This window comes from Solea solea, chromosome 4 (genome assembly GCF_958295425.1).
Source record: "Solea solea chromosome 4, fSolSol10.1, whole genome shotgun sequence".
Lineage (NCBI taxonomy): Eukaryota > Metazoa > Chordata > Actinopteri > Pleuronectiformes > Soleidae > Solea > Solea solea.
The window spans coordinates 22,909,078-22,929,825 of record NC_081137.1 but is presented as its reverse complement, the minus strand read 5'-3'; the positions used below and the strand labels follow the sequence as shown (position 1 = coordinate 22,929,825).

The following is a 20,748-nucleotide window of genomic DNA, read 5'->3' as shown; positions in this document are numbered from 1 at the left end:
CAATGTGCAATGGGTGTCAGACTCGGTTCCAAAAACGGCAATGGGTGTCAGACTCGGCTCCAAAAACGGCAATGGGTGTCAGACTCGGCTCCAAAAACGGCAATGGGTGTCGGACTCGGCTCCAAAAACGGCAATGGGTGTCAGACTCGGTTCCAAAAACGGCAATGGGTGTCAGACTCGGCTCCAAAAACGGCAATGGGTGCCGGACTCGGCTCCAAAAACGGCAATGGGTGTCGGACTCGGCTCCAAAAACGGCAATGGGTGTCGGACTCGGCTCCACAACGGCAAAGGGTGTCAGACACGGTTCCACAACGGCAAAAGGTGTCAGATGCGGTTCCCGGACAGTGGGGTTGGGTACAGGGCAGGCTTGGGCCCACTAAGCTACAAAAAGGGGTGAGAATTTTTTTATTTTTTTTTGGCTGCGGTTGTGGAGCAAAAGCCGCCGGAAAGGGAAAAAACCCTGCGGTTGTGGAGCAAAAGCCGCCGGAAAGGGAAAAAACCCTGCGGTTGTGGAGCAAAAGCCGCCGGAAAGGGAAAAAACCCTGCGGTTGTGGAGCAAAAGCCGCCGGAAAGGGAAAAAACCTGCGTTTGTAGAGCAAAAGCCGCCGGAAAGGGAAAAAACCCTGCGGTTGTAGAGCAAAAGCCGCCGGAAAGGAAAAAAACCTGCAGTTGTGGAACCAAACCAGCTAGTTCAGAACAACCCAGAGGGTTCAGTACCAGTCCGACAGGTTTGGTTCCACAAATGCTGGGTTTTTCCTTTCCGGCGGCTTTTGCTCCACACCCGCATGGTTTTTCCTTTCCGGCGGCTTTTGCTCCTCAACTGCAGGTTTTTCCTTTCCGGCGGCTTTTGCTCCACAACCGCAGGGTTTTTTCCTTTCCGGCGGCTTTTGCTCCTCAACCGCAGGTTTTTCCTTTCCGGCGGCTTTTGCTCCACAACCGCAGGGTTTTTCCTTTCCGGCGGCTTTGGCTCCACAACCGCAGGGTTTTTCCTTTCCGGCGGCTTTGGCTCCACAACCGCAGGGTTTTTCCTTTCCGACAGCTTCAGTTCCACACCCATGGAGTTGTTCCAGTCTGGAGGGTTCCGATCCACAACCACAGCCAAAAAAAAAAAAAAAAGGTGATAAAGAGTTAGGAATTTCTTTCTTGAAACTTTCGCTCCACAGTAAAAAAAAAATATGAGGTTTTGGGTCCAGGTGTTTGGTAACTGCTGCTTAAACATGATCGGCACACGAATTAGGACTAGTCTCGGTTAAAGGGATGGTATTAGGTATTATTGACACACATCAGCACTGTTTAGATAATAATAAAAAAAAACATTAGCTCCTCCTCGTCCTCCAACAGGAAGTGCACAGGTTGTATATTTATATTTTGTCTTCAGTCATGGGACATGACAAGACAAAATAATAGGCAGTTTAAAATGTTAAAATGTGGTCAATGCAGTAAATGAGTGAAGAAATGTAAGTAAATTGTTTGTGTTTTTTTAGTCGGTATATCAACATGGACACTTACATTTTTAAATTCTACTAAACTGCTCCTGAACAGTTGGTATTTCCCCAAGCTGCTATTTTTACTTGACCTGCCCCCTACTGGCCAGACTAGATACTAATCTTTTGATAGTGTTGATGGTATATTATATTTAGACAGTTTTTATTGACATACTCGGACATCTTTTTAAATTTGACAGTTTATATTTGGACAGTTTTTGTTGACATAATGTACTAGGACATATTTAACTATTTATATTTTCACAGTTTGTGTTGACATACTACAGTACGACATTTTTGAAAGTTTATATTTGGACGTTTTTTGTTGACATACTATCCTCATTGTCAATTTGTCCGCACACATTTCAGTTGTGGACAAAGTTTGCTGCCATTGTCCGTCTGTATACTATTTAACGACATCATTTGACATCAAGATAAGTCGTTTTTGAAAACAGGGAATAGTGACAGTGGCTTTGACGGCACACGCGTGCAGTGACGTCACATTCGCAGCAGCCGCAGGTGTAATCTGAACACCTGTGATCGGATCGCTCAGGTCGGATGTTAACAGCATGTGTGAACACAGCGTCAACAGAGAAATCGAAGCTATGTGTGGATGATTTAAGGCAGCAATTACCACGCGTTCGTCCCCGCTGCTGCTCCTGCTTCCTCCGGCTCTGTGCGTGGATGAAGACGCTCCGACCATGAAAACATAAGTGGAACATTCCAAATACATGGACACAGAGGGGAAGAGTGGAATGTACCAAGTCACGGAAAGTATACTATGGCCTTCAAATCAGTGTGTCTTTGTGCAGGAGCAGCTCCACCTGTAATTGATCAATGTTCATGTCACGAGGAAGTGGCTCTTAGTGTATTACTGCTTTAAAGTAGATTAAATCAATATAATGGGCTGTGACTGGTGTGTTGACCATGTTTATTTATTTAATTTTGAGCTCTTTGCCGCAGAGCTAATCATAGTACATCCTCAAAGCACAGACTTTTAAAGTCTGATGTTATCCACGAAAACACAACGCTCTTATATTGCAAGGACAGAGAATAATATAAATTAAATTGTAAATTGTCCCATTTTAGGTATACTGAACAAAGATGATAGTAAAAGAAGGGGTTTCACCTATTGTTTTAGTTGCAAGATATTTTTATTTATCTTAAAAATGAGACATCACACGTTTGTTATCAACAGCAGCAGCAGCAGCAGAGTCTGGCCAGGAAGGGTATACAATATTTGTGAAGGTGATTATACGCCCGCCTCAGGAATCAAATGGGACACGCGGAGATTTAGCTGGAGAGGAATTTAATCTTCCAGAGAATGCTCTCAAACTATCGCTCAACTTGCTTTGGAGGTCAGATGAGCAGATAGAACCTGTGAATTAAATTTTGGTGTAACTCATTTTTCCAGGTAGGACAGCTGAATGTCACGTTGTTTCCACTTCACTGCTGCAAAGCTTTCACCGGGGAGAAAAAACAACAACAACAACAAAATAGCACTATGCTGACAAAGCAGGTGAGACCCCCAACCATGGAGTTTTCCATTATATTGAATACGATTTATATGCTTGCCAGACTTTCACAGTGTTTTTGTCAAAATCATTTTTAATCCGTGTCTTTCACACAGAGACACGTTTTTAATATAATATCTTTTATCAAATGGAAAACTGCATCAGTTAAAAAAAGAAATAAATAAAAGTGGGAATGGATTTGAAAGGGCAACGGTGGTGAATTTAAGTGTTTATCCAGCTGTGTGATGAGAAACAATGTTTCCAAAATTTGCTATTTATTTTGGTGAAATTCTATTCACAATCCAATCTTTTGAACCCGGTTATATCTATGTCAGGATTTATATTCATGCCATGTAGCCCAACTACCTTTGCGGGTTGAATGTGTGACTGAAAAATACAAAATGCTTTTGCTATCACATCATGGACGTCGTCTTACGATATTTGCCTCAGGCCAACCAGGAAATGAAGAGATATTGATTTTATTGGTGTTATTATTGTTGCAGGTGACACCCGGCTGAAAAACATCAACTTGGTGCCAGTCAAATCAAAACACCGGAAGCTTCAAGACAAGAAGTCAGATTCTTATGGGTTACGTCACAACCAGCCGCCACTCTGCAAGAGACTCTCCTCTCAAACATCAGCGATATCCACTCACCACGTCAGAAGCAGTGCTCAATAATCCGTCTCTGGAGATGCGTGATGACAGCTTCTCCTGACTGTTCTGGACGGCGTGAAGGAGGTGGAGAAGTCAGAGTCTGAAAAAGAGGGAGAAACAGAACGTGAGACAACAGATACGACGAGACAGAGGTTTGACGTTGTAGCCTAGTTCTTATTCCACTATCAATTAAAACTAAAATGTCAGAAGGCCATATGTCGCCTCAGTAAAACAAATCTAAAAAACAATTCAGTGATGGGTGATGGGAGATTTATTTGTCACTGGGGAGACATTTATATTGTGGGTCTCTGGCTGTGGTTACATTGACTGAAATTGGAGAAATGCATGGACACTGTAGTAACAGGTTTAACCCTTTTTTTTAACACCTTTTAGCTTATTTTATCCATAAAAAGTCCAGAAAATGTGCTAAGTAACTAAGTGCGTTTGTCCATTTTTCCCAGAATAAATGACATTATCTGGCAGTTATTTACAGTTAACAATTAAAAATTAAGAAAACATGAACACCAGACTATGTGTTAAATTTGAAATTTGAACAGTACAACACACATATTTTAAATGTTTAAATGTCCAAAAACAGGCCCCAAAAACTATGTACAGGCATTTTTCCCACTCTCCCCTCTCTGGTGACAAAGACACTGATTCGCAGGCTTCCCGTAACAGCGCGAGTGAAATTACCGTAATAACCACACGTTGGTTTTTGACGTGCAACTTCTCAGCTTTCAGAAACAGTTGGAATTTCTCCAATAGCACAAACCATTAAAGGTTTGCACATGCAACATTAAAGTCAAAGGGACATTTTTTAGTGAAAAAAATAGAAACTGAAACAATGGTGTTGCTTTTGTTGAGCACCCACAGCCACAAGGGGTAATTACTTGTGTCGGGTTCAGAGACCAGGGAGTTTTTATGTACAGAAAGCAGCTTTATCAATTGTTTGACCTCCATTCCCACACGCAGAACTGAAACACAGACAAACAGTGTAGGGTAACATATATTTTTCATTAACTCTGGCTTTCCTGAAACCACAGGTGCAGTCGCTGTAACAAACCCACCGGAGCCCACGGTAGATAATCACACTGTGACTGATTGCAGGAAACTCTGTTCACTGACATTTGTTCACCATATCTTCTCAAAAAAACAGACACACAATACAAAACCCCTCTCAGGAAAAGGTCAATGCCAAGTTCTTTGACCGACGTTACGGATGATAAATGCTGCACTAGAACATACACAACGTTAAATGGGATTATAGGGTACAGAAGAAAAGGGAAAAGGGAAACCAATGGGTGGAGCTAATGAGCAAACAGAGACGGTTGAGGAGACGACATCAGGAGAAAGAGATATCAAAATAGAAGTATTGTTGAGTAAAGAAAAGTGTAAACAGTGTGCGAATGAGGAGTCAGATCCATTTGTTCAGCGCCCTCAGCATGTGATGAAAGTCATTTCACGTTTACAGCCGTGATGACATGTCCCCCAATGTCCACTGTCGTATCGATCAATATGTGTGTGAGTGTGTGTGAATGTAAGCCATTTTTCAGTCCGCGTCCACCCTTGGAGATTTGTAATGTATGCAGTAAGCATTTGTGACTCGAGTGTTTGCAGGTCTTGTTCTCAGGTCCGTACAGAGGTTCTGACAAGCTTTAACCGATCGATGGCTTCACCACGCGCTGAGAGCCACGGCTCTGTCCGTCCGACACTTGGCTGTGATCGCTGCGAGTGTTCAGGCAACGATTTAGACAATGCAGAGCTCGGGTTTATGAGCATTTTGTCAAGTTGGTGTATGTTAGGGGTTAGAAAATGAATGCAGCTTTAAAAAAAATAATAAAAATAAATCATTGTGACCAGCACACGTGTGTGTGTGTGTATGTGTGTGTTTTTTCTTCCTAGGACGTGTGAATGCACTTGTCATGTTTTAGCAGCCTTCCACGAGGAGGCCAAGGAGAAGCTCTTTCATATATCAGATGATCTGTCCTTGTATCTGGGGCAACGGGTGACATGTGCTGTCACTCTCCTCCACTGCTGACACACCTCAGAAGAGGGTTCACACACACACACACACACACACAGGCCTCAAGCCATCATGGTTCACTCTGCACATGAAGTGACATTCACACATGAAGCAGGGCGATACACTGACAGAGATACACTGCGTGTGGACGTCCTCACGCGCACACACACACACACACACACACAAACACATGCATGTACAAACCACATGGGCCACAGGTGCTCGCACAGGACAGAATTAGAACGGTGCGGATGATTGACGGAAGGGTTCTTGACTGACAGGCCGCGTCGCTAACAGCGGGCACTGGTCAAGGCGTTCTTGTAACTCATGTGAAGCAGGGACTTTGTGAAAGTGAGGCTCAGCTCGAAGGTTCAGATCAGTGTTTCTCAAACTTTTTCAGACCAAGGATCCACTGAACCCATGCTCAACTGTCCCAGGAGAGGCCCACGTAAATCGGGTGTTCTGACCTGTCTTGAAACATGGACCAAGGAATTTTTAGGCTTTCTTTAGGTTTTAAGTGACCGATTAGGCGCACAGTAAGCATGCATTTTGAACGTCTGACAAACCACCCACTGATATTTACGTAAATTTTCGTCTTGTCAGCGAAAACTTGCACACGTCTCGTCGCGTTTTCGTCATCAAAGATCCACGTTCATTTCGTCATCGTCAAACTGCACGGACCACCTAACTCTAAATAGCCCCAAGGCTACTCGTTGATTTGATATTGACAACAACATATGTATGCCGCAGGCAGTTTGAGAAATACTGAAATTAAAACACTGACATTTGTCAGCTTGCGCACCACTAGGGGTCGCTCATGGACCACCAGGCTGGTTTGGAACCTAGGTGAAAAAAGTAATTCTAGACATTTATTGTAAGTCAAAACTTGTAATGTTCAACCTCCACCACGTTCTTTTGTGTCCCAGGATCACTCACACACAGTATACTTTACTGTAAGGGGTAACGTAACGTAACTTTGTCTTTTACTCAAACCTCTTTGTGAAAAACTCCAGAATATAACACAATCCTGCAACAACAAGCTGATCAGGAGGGCTGGCCGTCACAGGGTTTCTTTAGTGCACTGCAGCACATTTGATGACAATGGTAAGGTTGCAGGGTGGGGGGAAAAAAAGCCTAACACTCTCTGCTAGGGTGAAAAACCACTAACAATCTGCATATACCACCTAACCTTTCATGCATTCAACTCCCAGGAGAAAGTGCAATAGCTAAATGTCTGATTACAGCCGAGTAACTGAAAACACACACAAAAAAAAGAAAAGTCTGTGTCACCTTGACGCACAGTCATTCTGTGTCTTCCACTTCTCACTCCTATTATTATTTTGTTTCCAGGAATGTATTTAAGAGCAGCTTCTTCTGTTTGCAGCAGAAGCTGCACAGGGTCAAACTTCATATTTCATTGACTTAGATAATAAAGCTTCATTTAATTGAATAATACGGAGAAATTCAAATAGAATAAATCAAATTTGCACTGATAATCGCTATCAGATTTTATTTTTTTCAGTCCTGGTTTTATTTTTTTGTACTTGATAAGTTGACAGTGTAGCAGCAGTTTATAGTTTCTGATTCACTGTGTGTGTGTGTTTGTGTGCTGAGAAGAAGACTCTCTTCCAGGAAGGCTGACAAACCCTGAGGGAGTGTGTGTTCACAGCGATTCCACTTAGTCAGAGAGGGTTTTTAAAAGTGGACATAAATGCAGCACTGTGGCATATTGTTACATGTGCTGTGACGGGTTATATAGCCACGTACGGCTCCACTGCCAAAATAAATACTGCAGTCCCAGAACCACTTGAGCCTAAAGCCTACACACAGGACTGTGATCAGTTCCACTTCCACTCAGCCACTCAGCTGATGGTTTAGTATCCTAAACTGGAGAGTCACACAAATGAGTGATGGATGTGACGGAGGTGATGGAGGATTACAGGACTTAAGCAACAAAATGCAGCGTATAGACAAATTATAGGAAGAACGGTCGGCCCTTCACTTCCATAGGGAGACAACGTGGGAGCAGACTGAGGAAATATGTGTTTCTGTTATCTTGAAGTAGGCCATGTATACAGTGCTGCATTTGTCATAACTGACAGCTCTATAAATCATGGCAGGGGCAGCATCAATGCCCAATGGCGTTACTTTGCAGGTGGGTTGTCCCTCTGGATGCCAGTGCTCCAACCTTGGTGTTCTGCCCCCGTTTTTGCCTTTTCCTCTTTTCTCCCTCTGCTCTGACTCAGTGGTTGCGTACCTTCTCTGCATTTCCTTTCTTCTCTCTTCCTCCAAATCTTTCACTTTCTCAAAACTCCTGTCCCCCCTCATCCCCCCGTCCTGTCCTGTCCCTAAACTAATAAAGTCCTCTGATTAGCCCGTCTCTCCTCCCCCTCTATCAACCATTCTATCCCACATGACAGTGGCACTGGTTTTATGATACTCTGCAAAAACCTGTGTCAGCAGCCAGTTAGTGCTCCGAGCACTGACCCACTTGAGTTCCCAGGTGTCTTGACCACCCTTGTTCGACTCACACACGCACACACACACACACACACACACACACCTCTCTCTCTTCAGCCCTACTACCGACTTTATCATAATCTGGCAAGGAATTAAAACCAGGAATCAATGCTCAGTATTTTTGGACTCTGTACATGTGTATTCTATTATTCCTCAGGGCTCTATAGCGCCCCCAGAAGTCGGGTCATGGTCAGACAGAAATGTTATGGGAAATTTTGATGCGACAGAAAGTGGCCAAAATTGTGTTAAATGCTAAATTTCAGATTTGTTTCTATTGTGTCTAAGTCGCACATAGATGTTCCGATTTTAACCAAACTTGTTTCTTTTCTCCAACCTTCATCTCAAAGTCATTAACGAGCTTGGTCACTTGCACATAAACACGTCATTTCTCTGGCATTTGCTAAAATAAAATAAATAAAAATGATGCTATATGTCACGTTACAACAAACCTGTCTGCACAAAATTAACTATGGGATCCAGTTTTTTTTTATATCGGTGGAAAATAGTCCATTTATTTTAGTCTCCACCAGCTCTTGTGGAAAATCTCTGGATTTACTGGAAAGCTTCACTGTGTTCACCAGCTTTGTGAGAGCTTTTCCACAGAGGAACTCCACAACAACCGCGTGAACCTTTCCCACAAGACTGATGTCAGAGATGCTGGGATGGAGACGGCTAATTAACACAGACTTTGCTGTACAGCAGAGTTCCACAACCCTGAGGGCAGCTGCAACACAAATAACAACAATACCCTCTGTCTTTGCATGTGTGTGTGTGTGTGTGTGTGTGTGTGTCGCTGCTATTGATAATGTTACAAATTTCAATCTGATTCCACGGTCATACATCTGGGTGTGTTTGAGACTCGAGATAAGAGGGGATTTATGAAGGCAGCCCTCTGCCAAGTCAAGGTGAACACCAGAGATATGATGCTTCTGTGTGTGTGTGTGTGTGTGTGTGTGTGTGTGTGTGTGTGTGTGAATGAGCCAAAATATATCCTAAAATTTAACCATTGTGTGTAAAACACACACATACATGCCAGAATGAGTGCAACTTAGCTGTCCCCTCCACCATGGCACGCACGCCAGGGAAGGATTTAATACGTCATGGTGCCTAAAATCCATCCTTCAAAAATCTTGGCATCATTTTATTCCTTCAATCATTTTCTTTTTCTTTCCCTCTCTCTCACAAAGTTAATCCCTTTCATTGTCACAGCCTGAAACCCTTTCCCAACATGCATTTATTATCGGAGATTCTCTAATGACACACTGTAATGTCATGCATCTCCTTCCATTTTTTTTTTTTTTACCCAATGTGCCGCTTAAGATAAATGTAATTATTTAATTCCGTCTCCGAACTACACGGATAGATAAGCCCCGGTTTTTGCATAATATCTATTTGACCTGATCCTTATCCGTCATTTCCTTTCCCCTGATATTATATTCCTGTGATTAAAGCTTGTGCAATCTCATGTTTGGGCAGCAGGAGTGTTTTTGCTCTATTTGTGTTCATTTTAAGTATTGAAAAGGTCATAAAATGTTGGAACTATGTCTCTTAAAGTTTTAATTGTGATAAAATTAATTTTCCATCAGTCATTTCCTGACGATACTTTGTCCTTTTATATCGGTCCGTGGCCAAATTCAATTTTATTCAATCACTTCCTTCCTGAACTGACAGGTATTACACCGTCGGCTCAGACTGTACAGGTGCACAATAATACAGGGCCTGATGGTGTTAACCACATTTAGCTGTGCTGTAACTTTATTTTTTATTCTACAGATTTAGGGCAGTTGAGTATAACTAAAATGTATGACAATAACATGGTAGTCGATAGAGTGGGAATGAATATCTGGGTTCGTCGTAGACTTGTCGTGGATTTTATTTTATCAGAGCATTTTTATCAACACCTGACGAAATAGTGGTGTTCACTACAGAAAAATTGCATTTAGAAAAATTGTGCCGCTTTTAAAACGAAATGTGTTTTTGGAGAATGAGGCTTATACAGAGACATTCCAATACAGAGGAGAGTGGTGCTGTGTGAGGTACAGTAAGTCACCTCCCGTATTGAGCGCCTGTCTCACTGCTGCCACCACACATTCCTTACAGGAGAATTGGACGTCTGTCTCTTTATGAACTGCTCTTTCAGGTCTTTGACATTATCCCCCCCCCCCCCCCCCCACCCCCCTTGTCTTCTCTGTCACATAACTTTCCTCTTTTCTTTTTGTCAACTTTCTCCACAGAAAGGGGCTCATTTTTTTAAAATTCATTCACCGTCACAGGAGCTGTCTGTTCAGAAAACTGGGACAGACGGACGAGTTCTCTTTAGAGACCGTCAACGTTGTTAACCGACTCATTCAATTTCACAGATTTTCACGTTTATGTTAAATGACTGATAAATTAATGATAAAATGTGTATATATGTATATATACATATATACATATATACATACATATATGTGTATATATATATATATATATATATATATACATATATATATACACATACATACAAAACGACTGGTTAAAATACAGAAGTCAATAGATTAGAACATTTAACGTGAAATAACCTCCAGTTACTGGCTGCAAGGCTGCTAATCAACAGTGTTTTGTGGTCCCTCTGCCTATAAGGTAGCATGTATTATCATAGAATGGGTTTTTCTAACCCTGCCGTCCGGGAAAATACTCAAACCTCAGCTGAATCTTGTGACAAAGTGCCACTTTCATACATGGGCATAAGGTAAGAACATTGCCACCGTGGGAACACAGTAGTTATTGGGATACAATCACATACACAGGGTTCCTTCACCATAATGGTCAATGCTTTCTGGGCTAAATGTGTAAAAAAGGTGCCCCTGTGTACTCTTTATACTACTTGCGTCTCATTGTGGCGACACTAATAGCTCCTGTTAATAATGTCCATGCTTTCAGTCCATGGTTACAGACTACCTATTAGTACATAAACTGTGTATTTCTCTGCCTCTGCCTCTGCCTCCCTCCCTGCCTTTATTGCCTTATTCTCCATACACAGACACACACGTGACCATGCACGGTCATCAATGTTGAAATTACAGCAGGGTTCTAAATATCAAATATGCAGGACACGTACAAAAACATCACGTTACAGTGTTCTGACATCGGCAACGGTGTCGTAAAATGACTGGAATTTAGTTTTTCTGACTCGGTTTGTTGATGAAGTCTTTAATGAGAGTCAATATTGATTAAATATAAGAGTTTGCACATTTACCATCCTGTTTTATACTGTTTTTGTTTTGTTTGTTCGGATGCCCTAAAGGCTCGTCATGTATATGCATGACTTGCAAAAACCTAATTTTGCAAGATGGCGCCTCCTGTGTGGCAGCCTGTTGCAGCAGCTCTCTCTACTTTCTAGCCTTTTCCCTTTAAACAGTCTTTTTCTACATTGTTTCGTACTTTTTTTAGTGTGTTTTGTATAATTTCCCGTGTTCAATCTTTGTTTATGATGTAAATATCAAAGTCATACTCTGTATATTCTGCAAACTGTCTATAATACAGTACATTCTACTTTAACTTTTATATATATATTAAGTCTTAGTGTTAATATCTTTATATATTGTACTTTTTTTGGTAATGCATGTTTATTATTTATTATCTTTACTGTCTTTTCTGCTGTAACAATGTAAATTTCCCCACTGCAGGACAAATAAAGGACTATCTTATCTTAACTTAAAGGGACTGTGTGAGTTAAGTGGAAAGGTTGATGAAATGTCCTTCTCTTACAAAAGTCCCCATCTTAGCATGGAATTGTTTTTTTTCCCCCACTCGCAATCACCTCAAAATCATTTGTGTGTTAATTAATGCAAACACTGTTGCACGGACCCATGACACATATTAACCCAAAGTGATATAACTGGGGAGAAACCACGTCACACTCATTCTGGAGCTCTTAAGGTTAATTCTCATCTCATGATGTAACCTTTAAACAGGCGATCACTCAGCTCAGCTGCTCCAAACTTTAAACTGAAATTATATCATTACATCTTTTTTTCAAAATTCCAATTTGTCTCAACACATCTACACTGCAGCTCAGCAAGGAAATACACAATCTCCATCCATTTAAACTCGTCCTCCTCGCTGCTGCTGTCTTCTTTTTACAAAAGCTACAGAATTTCCAAACCTCCCTTAGTGGTGTGTACCCACTGACTTTGTAGCCTAACATCTATAGATGATGTTTTTTTGTGGGCTGCATGTGGAAACAATATTTCAGTGTTTCTCTCTGCTTCCCGGGAGAGGTCAGTGAGTTTTGATTAAATTGGCACACAGGCTTTGCCGACTTCTGTTTGCCATTATGTTGACAAAAAGGAAGCCACTGAAAACAAGTGACGGCAAACTGGGGAAGCTAAGTATAGATTATTAGCAGGTAAACACAGTGACACAATTATGAGCGAGCAAAATAAAAGACTCCTCTCTGCCCGTCATCTCACACACACACACACACACACACACACTTTCTCTTTTATCTGCCTCTGCCCGTCTCACTCACTGTGCTTCTATTCAGTTAGATATTGTTTGAAAGATCACGTTCCCTCGCATGAGAGTGCTATGTAATTAACCTATGAGATTCTTGCTGTTGCAACGTGCCTCTTGCCTGCCTCAATGACCTCCTCTGGTGGATTATTAGTGCCATCTACTGGCCAAGCATGGACTTGATCAATACTGTGAGAGGAAAGATGCTCCTGAGGTGAAGAGAAAATCTAATAAAGATACAAAACAACCTGTGTAAAAGCTGTATTATTTTTTTTTGTGTGGGTTTATAACTATAGCTGCAATATATGATTATTTAAATAAAGTTGACATCACATCATCAGCTAAACAAATGGTTGGAGAAACATTTCTCGTTTTGATCAAGTATGATGAAAATCCTACTTCCTTATAACTCAGCGTGAAAAGTAATCTCAAAAAACATCATCCAGCAACCACAGTACCAGTGTTATTGGGTAAAATATGGTTAAATATAGACAACAAGTTGCCCATTTTCCATGTCACAATTACAGATACTGCTTCAGAACAAACTGGGTGTTAAACTATAGACTCAGGCTGCAACGATTATTCGATTAATCGATTGTTAATCGATGACTAAATGTACCGTCAACTATTTTGATAAGCGATGAATCCGTTTTAGAGGTTGTTGTTTTTTAACAATAAAAACAAGTGTTGTGATTTTTCAGCTTCTTAAATGTGAATATTTTCTGCTTTCTTTGGTCCATTTGACAAAAAAAAAAAAAACGATTTCCAGGTTTGGTAAACACTCATCACTCATTTTTCAACATTGTGCTAGAAAATAATCGTCAGATTACTCGATTGTAGAAATAACCGTTAGTTGCAGCTCTACTATAGACCAGAATGCAACAAGAATCCTCAAAAGCAACTTGCATCTTTTTGACTTTGCAGCATTGGTGTTGTACAAACTATAGTTTGGGCATTTTATAATACCCATCATTCCCTATAAGCCCCCTTGAATTGTAGTTGCTCAGCCTGCATTTCCATTAAACACAAATACTCACATCTGTCTTACGCCTCTTTTATCCTAAGGTAACAACTTTCAGTTCAACAATCATTTCTTTCTGTAAAGGTTGGTGTCTTTCAAACAGGTGTATTAGTATCAATTTCCCACTAATTATGTGTATAGTAGGTGCTTACTAAGGCTAATTATACACCGAAGCCATACTAAAGGGGATTTATCTCGAAAGCGCGATGTAAAAACTCCATAATTATAGATAATGTGAGTTTAATTAGCTACTTGTTAATGAACAGACTTTAAATGAGATGTTGCTCGGATGAGACGGGACAGAAAGAGTGACTGAACTTACTCCTCAATATATCAGCTATGGTGTTTCCCAATATGAGCTTACTAATATAACCACTAATATAACATAGGAGGTATTTGTGGGGGGGGCGGGGTCATCTGTGTTGTTCACTCGTCAACACAACCTCACAACATAGAAATGAGTCATTTATTCAGCAGGTGCTGCATCGGTGTTCATCACATTTAGCACCTGGCGTACGCACGCTTCATGCTGAGCTGAATGTATTGTTCTCACTAGGCCTTTGCAGAAGAATCCTAAATATAATCATGTGTCAAACATTACGCAGCTAGAAGCCTGTGAGGGTTTTATGATAGGTGAGGTGTTTGGGTTTTTTTACAGCCTGAGAGTTCAGTTTAAAAATGAGAAGAACTGGAATCAAACTCTTGCATCAGTGCTTTAAAAACATCTGCCTGTCTCTTTCTAGGAGGGATAAGATACTAATGAGGGAGATATATTGCATACGGTCATGTTTTTTTTAGCCGTTTTAAATGAATTTAAATCCCTGCAATACCTCATTTTTTACTATGAGCCTCTACGAGTCTTTTTCCCCTCATCAAAGCAAAGGGATGTGATTTAGCCTTTAAAGTTGAAACTTATATAAACTTATATATCACTTCACTTTCCCCAAATGTTAAAAAGCCGAAGTTTTTGCCTGTGCACTTAGAGCACCATTATAAGCCAAAACAGGAAAAATGTGACATTTGTTGATTTTTCTATCCATTATACAACTTCTCCCTTCTTATATATGATGCTATTTTTATACATAGAAACATTTAAATACAGTTATTTATTGTACAGTGACAAATCCTCAGGGATAACATCGCATTATGATGCTATAACCCGTACCGTAGAGGTTGATAAACCTTTAAGATTCCAGTCACAGTCACTCTGTGCTCTGTCTCCTCTCCAGTGCTCTCAGGTCTGCTGTTAACTCGTGCTGCAGGCTCACGGGGGGATTCACAAGAGGGATGGAGGACATGAATTGACATTTGTGTATAAATATATATATATATATATATATATATATATATATATATATATATATATATATATATATATGTATACATATGCTTGGCCTAAATGTTGTTCCCTTTAGACCCACACAGTGAGAGACAGATACCTCGGTCCATCCACTGACGCCCTTTAAAAGCCCTCCAGTGGTAGACATTGAAATGCTTTTAGGAGAACACTTTGTTCAGACGTGGCTGCCCCCTGCCTGCTGTCGCCTGCATTGCACAGTTAATTCCCATGCCCTCCAGCTTGTTTTTTTTTGTTTTTTTTGCTCAGACAGGCTAAACACCCATTCTCAAAGCTCTGTAAGTATGTTTACAAATCAGCAGAACCAAGTGGGCGCGACTCCAAAGTGCATTAAGATCCGTGGAGCACTTCCGATCCATCAGCCGACCACAGGCCCCGCTCATGAATGCTCCTTTTACCTGAGCTGCATTAAAAGGAGCAGATAAAAAATTAAATGACAGGCTTATATGCCTTATAAATGTTCAGCTAGTAAAAAACTAAAAATACTGCCGCAGTGGCTCTTTGTGTGTTTTTACTCTACATCTCACAAGGACCTTAAAGTCATCAGACGCAGGCGGGAGAATCGGGGAGAAGTGGAATGTGTTTCAGGTCACAAGCAAGTGGTGCAATGCTGCAACTGGTATCTGAGAAAAGGAGGGAGTTGAGGGGTGGGGGGAGGGGGGTGGAGCAGAACACGAGGGAGGAGGAGGGGGGGGGGGGGGGTGCTGCTTTTGCAGCAAACTGTTGCTAGGAAACACTTGTGGCATCTCTTCTCCCAACTCTTTGAAATGCCAGCGTGAGCTGGCAGAGATGCTGGAGAGGAAAAAAAGTGGCGTCCACTCAGGAGTTGGACAGATGAGGCTGGATGTCTCCAGCTAAATGCCATGTTTATCAGAGGGTTCTCCAAGTGTTAACACAGGAGAGTGGGGTTTATGATGCAGAGTGAAGCCTTCTGCAGCCGTTCTCGTCTTTTGTTTGTCTGGATGAGCTTTTTTGTCTCGTCATATCTTTGTGTTTTCTCCCCTTCGTCTCCTACCATACTGTTCTCTAACTCAGTCACTAAAAAAGCACTAAAATGACAAATGTATGTGTAATCTCTGCAGCAGATGTCTAATTTGCCCACCTGTGATTGCATACACCAGCTTCAAAGTTACACTTTTGTATTTTGTTTTACAGCTACACAAGTGTTTGTACCACATTAAATCAAAAGAAGACTAAACAGACTATAATCCGTGAGCTCTTGAAGAGATGCGATATGCCACATTTCTCTTTCATCATATGCTCAAAATAAAAACCACTCACAGTATCTTGTGAGTGGAGCCTTAAGTCTTAAGCCTCATTGTTTAAATGCTATAGACGTGTGCAGCGTGTACAGTATCACAACGTCTTTCCCCTTTTTCGAGCGTTAAGGCAGAGGAGCGAGTGATTATGAAAGTGCGAGGTCACACAACGCTATAAGGAGACTTGATACAGCAGTCCTGTGCCTGCTGATTGCACTGAACACGCTAATGGGATTATATGCTGGAGTATAATTAAAGTTCTGCTATTTGCTGCACAGTTGGTGCACCCTCGGGGGGGCAATTGTCAACACTTTTGAACACTTCATGCTCCCTGGATGATTCAGATGATTCAGTATCACAAGCCCACAGAAGGACGATGGAAACATCACTTCAAGGTTTCCTGTGAATTTAGAGTATGTTAAGAACAATACAGAGTTCTATAGAGTTCTAATATGTTTACTGAGGCAAAACAAATGAAAGGATAACAAGTTAAATGTGTGTCAGTGTCGTTGGTCAGTAATGACTCGCATCAGATGGAATAAACGCGTGTTTTTTTTCTCTCAGTGAGTCACTCTTTTGCACCAACCAAATGGGTGTGTTTTCTAAAAGTCAATATCAATATTGACGGGGAGCGAGGGGGGGGGGGCTGTCCTGTGGTCTGAGACGTGCAGCTTCCACAGCAGGCTCGTTCTCCATCAGTCCACTGCACATTCAGCCACTCTGTGACTACTCCATGACTCTGGTACAGTACAGTAGCTGCTGCTTTACATTCTTACATTCTTACATTCTTGTTCTTAATGCACAGACTTTCAGAGTTCTGACCTGGTCTTTAGAAGATGACACAACAGTGAGCAAACACACGTAAAATCCCTATAAGCTGTCAACCTGTAAAAATGTCCACAATTTGTATATTATTCTGTAAATCTGTATATTAGCATTTATCCATATGTCTATTAATATAGCGTATTCACTGCACCTTATCTGTATATAATAATTTGTACAATACATTTATATTTATATTTATACTAAGAGCATCCAACAATTGCATATTACTCTGTGTAATTTTTTTAATCTACTTCTGTACATATCATATATATACACATATATACATACATATATACACATACATATATATACATATATATATATACATATAGGGTTAATTACAATTAGAATAAAAATGAAATATTAATATAATATTATAATAATATAATATATAATATCCCTCTAAATGTATTCCTTATTTTATTACCTCCCATAACTGAGGACAATTGCTGTCATTAAGTCCCCTGTAGTGATAACCTGCTTCTTTCACTCATTGGGCACCAGAGTTTTGTTCTTGTGCCAAGACAACATGACTGAAATATTCTGTGCCTCTGAGGTTAATGAAGATCAAAAACTCATGTGTCAAACTGCAACTCACCATGAAAACCTGAACCCTGACTCTGCCTGTGAATCTATACTAATCAAAATGATATGTATTTACTTCTGGTAGTTATGACTCCGTGTAAGGATGAACTACAGTAAATACGATGTGTAGATTGGTATTCTGGGTGCATGCAGTATTAGCATCTCTGTGACTCCGATGTTCATCATTTTAAGTAGTAATTATCGTCAAGATCTCTTCAAATTGTAACTTGGAGAGTTATTTCATTTTCACAGAAATGATGAAAGGATCATGTTTGTTATATATTATAAAGTGGTATTCATTTAACATCACTGGTTCACCTCCATTTATGTCAAAAATAAATCAAAGCAAGTAAAAGAAGTGGCAAAACCCAAACTCAACTATCAGTACTCCATCACAGGATATCCAACTCACTCCCTACACAAGTCCTTCCACCTCCTGCCTTCAGAAAAACACATACAAGAAGTCATAAACTAAATCCAGAACAATTGCACAAATATGTGATTTAAGCTGTGCCTCAGAACATGAAAAAGAGGAACAGGAAGGAATTTCAAAGCCATGACAACAACGCAACAACAGTAACATCAAGGTGGAGAGGTAATCACACAAGCGCACACGAGGCTGTGACTCCAAGGAAGAAGGTCAGCAAGGACAGGAAGTGAGATGGGACAAAGGAGAGACATCAGCTGCACCCGAATGGAAGGCGTTTGCCAACCGATGCGATTCATCTGCCAAGGACATGCAGCACCTGAAGGACAAGTGCTCTGGGGCCAAGACGCGGCAGGAAGTGCTGTATGCCGGGTACAGTCACACGAGGAAATACAAATGCATTATCATGGACACACACTGTATACTAAAAGAAATCTGCAACACATGATCTACTTTTTGGTTATAAAACTAGACTAGACTGTTTATAGTAAATAGGATTTTAAAGGGTCGTGTCCTATCCTACGCAGTGTGAGTCATCATAAAGTGTTGTTTTTGTTTCTGTATCAGTGCCCTCACACCACTCCCATAAAATGTTTTATTTGACCTTTAGAATGCAGGACAGGGAAAATAAAAAATATACCTTGAACATTTGAGAGTGCAATAATATTATGTGTTTATGATTTTTACCTTTCACTGAAGCTGGAGCCTGTGAGTGTCCAGTGGGGTCTTCAACTCCAAAAAGGTGTTTCCTCCTTTGTTACATGTGCTTGGTTGAGCCTCACTGAAGCAACATGTGGCCTTCATGGTTCATTAGAGTTGATAAAGAAGCATCACTGGTGTCCATATTTGTCCTTCAAAAATGCTGTGGACATCAAGCAGTGGTTTGCTCAGCCCAAACAGGAAGTGAAGAAACGGAGGGAAAACAGCTCTTCCTTTAAAAAAACCTTCCCACAAACAAATCCAGGTGGATTAAACCATCAGTGAGTGAAGGTGTTTTACCTGTGCACACGATCTTTAACTAAATAAGTGTCTGCATGTGTATAACACAGTTGGTTTTATTAATAAAAGGTTAATAGGACTGTGTAATGTGTGTGATAGTCACTAGTTCTTGAAAATATTTGTTTATTTTATATAAATAAATAAAAGCCATACAATGCCCCCCCCTCTGCCTCTCAAACAATGGCACATTCAGGAAGTATAAGATAGACATTACTCCACTACAAACCACTATAGACCATTTATTTTGTAGATCTACTGTAGATCCATGCTGATATGTGAGAGTTTAGTAATAATACAGTTATTGGAAGAAGAAGTTTACAGTGGCTCTGTAGAAATGTTATTCTGTGATTCCTTTAGAGGTAAAGCCGGCTAGAGGCTCCGCAAAGCACTGGACCTGGTGTGTGAAGACCACATGGAACCATCAATGCTGTATTCTCTGGATTTCTGAGCTCTGAAACACACTCTGTGAATACTACTACTAATAATAATGATAATACTAACAATAATAATAATAATGATAATAATAATAATTATTATTATAATGATAATAATGATGTATATATGATGAAAACATATTTTCTGGAGTGGAAAGTTTAACCTTGTGGTGGGACGAGACAAAAACGACCATAGGCATTAATAGGCGTGACTTTTTTGGGGTGATTTTGGACGACATTGCTATTTCCATCTTTCCTCGCACTACAGATTGCAACAGACATGCTGTGAAGAAATCCATCAAGAAAACAGTGATAATTGCTCCAACAGAGAACAACAAAGGCATGGGTTTATTCGTACTTTTACCTCTGAACGTTAATTCCTGTAATCTGCACCGTGCAGGCCTTGGTACTGTCAAAGGAAGATTATTAGAGGTGGAGGACGTTCGGTGCAGATGAAACAGAGTGATTTAGAAGGATTTAGTCAAGGTGTTTGAGGAGAGAGAGGCTGAGACTCTGGTGAACTCCTGGTTGCCTCTGACACCAGGACCCAGCTGCATGTGAAACCCCATCGATGGTGTTTATGAGTAATGACCCCCACTAAGAGGCCGTCATCACAGAACAAAGCAAACCATCACCATTCGTGTCTGTGTCCAAAGAGCTCACCACAAGCACACAGACATGCCTCTGTGATGCCTGTGTGTGAGTGACGAGTAAACATCATTAGTCCTGACTCTGCGTCTGCCGCTAATTGAACTCTATTATCAGAAGAACACATGTGCTGTCAGCTGCTTTCATCTCCCGGTAAAGCACAGGCATGATTAGACATCACAGAGACGTATTAGCTCACCATGATACCCACATTAATGCCGGGACACTGATCATTAAGGAGCGTTACAGCGTCTAATGATGCTACTTTTGGGTTGTTTGTGTCGAAGTTGGCAAGTTGATTGTGTTTGTCTGCAGAAAGGTGAAAAACTTTCTCATTCAGCATCTTCCATCTACATTATATTATGAGCTATTAAGAGTCTGTTATCTCCATATTGCACATTTGTTGTGGAGCGTAAGAGCACTTTCATCCGCATAGGGGAGTAATACCTTTGTACATATTGTGCACACGGAAAAGAGAAGTAAAGATGTTTAATTTG

General features: G+C 40.8%; 1 long non-coding RNA gene across 1 annotated transcript; it reads right to left on the bottom strand.

The window, feature by feature from the left end:
* Nucleotides 1-920: 920 nt before the first annotated feature.
* LOC131458783 (uncharacterized) lies at nucleotides 921-18,924 on the bottom strand. Its single transcript, XR_009240124.1, has 3 exons — nucleotides 18,858-18,924; nucleotides 3,654-3,753; nucleotides 921-1,071 (listed from the first exon to the last, which is right to left on the bottom strand). It is a non-coding gene; the product is annotated as an uncharacterized LOC131458783 (long non-coding RNA).
* Between the last annotated feature and the right edge of the window lie 1,824 nt (nucleotides 18,925-20,748).